Source organism: Ictidomys tridecemlineatus, chromosome 10, assembly GCF_052094955.1.
Source record: "Ictidomys tridecemlineatus isolate mIctTri1 chromosome 10, mIctTri1.hap1, whole genome shotgun sequence".
Taxonomy (NCBI): Eukaryota; Metazoa; Chordata; class Mammalia; order Rodentia; family Sciuridae; genus Ictidomys; species Ictidomys tridecemlineatus.
Genome location: NC_135486.1, coordinates 134,370,220 through 134,372,056, shown reverse-complemented (window position 1 = coordinate 134,372,056; position 1,837 = coordinate 134,370,220). Strand labels below are relative to the sequence as shown.

Here is a 1,837-nt window from a genome sequence, read left to right as displayed (position 1 = left end):
CTCCACTCTCCAAGTCCAATGAGCCACCCCATCACCAATTCTTCTTTTCCACCTATGCTTCAAATTTCTCCACCCTAAAATAGCCCTTCTACGAAGTTTAGATCCTCACTGATTCCTGTCAGGCTCTCATTTCCTCTAAACCATCTTATCAACTATAGACAGAATGACTAGTATCTATAGAATTAAACCCAGGTTTCTTTTCCTTGCATAAAAAGTGCATTATTATTTCACCCTCCTCACCACCCCAGTTTTCAAATGCATTTCACACCAGCTTCTCCCTCCTTGGGTATAATCTAGAGTTATGAAGATTCTTACTGTTCTGTCCAGTGTGACAGGCTGTTTCAGGCCTATGTCTTTCCAAACACACACTATTTTGCTTGTCTGAAATGCTCTTCACATCTACTTTTTTAAACTACTTTATTCAAATGTTATTGACATGCAAAAATCTGTATCTTTTTAACAAATGAATCTTGATGAGTTTGGTGATAAGTATATACCTATGAAACCATCTCCATAATCTAAGCCAAAACATAATTATCACCTTCAAAAGATTCCTCCCACACTATTATTGTGCGTGTGTGTGCACACATATGATGGGAACAATTAACATGATCCACCCTCTTAACAAATTATTGAGTATACGATATAGTATTGTTAACTATAGGCAGAAGGTCTCTAGGACTCATCATCTTGCATAACCAAAATTTTGTACCCCGTCTTAATATCTCCCATTACTCTTCCCCCAATAGAAGCCCTTGACAACTACCAGACTACTCTCTGCTTCTATGCATCCAGCTATTTTAGATTCTTCACATTAGTGGAATCATGTAGTTTTTGTCCTTCTGGTTGGTTTATTTCCCTTAGTATAATGTCCTCCAGGTTCATCCATGTTGTTTCAAAAAGCAGGATTTTCTTCCTTTTTGGAGCTGTATTCTATTCTATTATGTATACCACCTTTTCTTTATCCATTCATGGACATTTAGCTTGCTTCCACATCTTGACTACTGGAAATAATGTGGCAATGAACATGAGAGCACAGATTATCTCTTCAAAATCTTTTGAAGAAATTCCTTTGGCTATATGTCCAAAGGTGAAATTGGTAAATCATTTTTATGGTTGTTCTGTTTTTAATTTTTTGAGATACCGCCATACTGTTTTGCGTAGTGGCTGTACCAATTCCCACCAACAGTGTACAAAGCCTCCCCTTTCCCCAAATCAGTATCAACATTTGCTATTTTGGGTTTTTGTTAAACAAATCCTAATGGGGTGTGATAGTATCTCATTGTGATTTTGATTGGTATTTCCCTGATGATGTACACTATTTGACTTATCTGTTGCCTATCTGCATATCTTCTTTGGAGAAATATCTATTCAAGTGCTCACTTTGGCAGCACAACTACTAACATTGGAACAATACACAGAGGATCAGCATGGCCCCTACACAATGATGCCATGCAAGTTCGTAAAGCGTTCAATGTTTTTATACACTCTACTGTCATGTATATCTAAAGAACAGATTTTAAAAGATATATATATTTTTTTAAAAAAAGAAATATCTCTTCAATTCCATTGCCTATTTTTAATAGGATTATTTAGGGGTTTGGTTTTTTGTTTGTTTGGTTAGTTTTGGGTTTGTTTGACTTGTTTTTGCTATTGAGTTTATAGAAATTCTTTACATATTTTAGGTATATAATCCTTTACATATTTATTAGACATATGTTTGTAAATATTTTCTCCCATTCCATTGTGTTTTCACTTAATTGATTGTTTCCTTTGTGGTACAGAAACTTACCATTTAATACAGACTTAACTATTTTTGGCCTTTTTCTTGGTGTTG

General features: G+C 35.1%; 1 non-coding gene across 1 annotated transcript; it reads left to right on the top strand.

The window, feature by feature from the left end:
* The first annotated feature begins 1,375 nt into the window (after positions 1-1,375).
* On the top strand, positions 1,376-1,482 carry LOC120887774 (U6 spliceosomal RNA). The gene has a single exon (XR_005731100.1). It is a non-coding gene; the product is annotated as a U6 spliceosomal RNA (small nuclear RNA).
* The last annotated feature ends 355 nt before the right edge of the window (positions 1,483-1,837 follow it).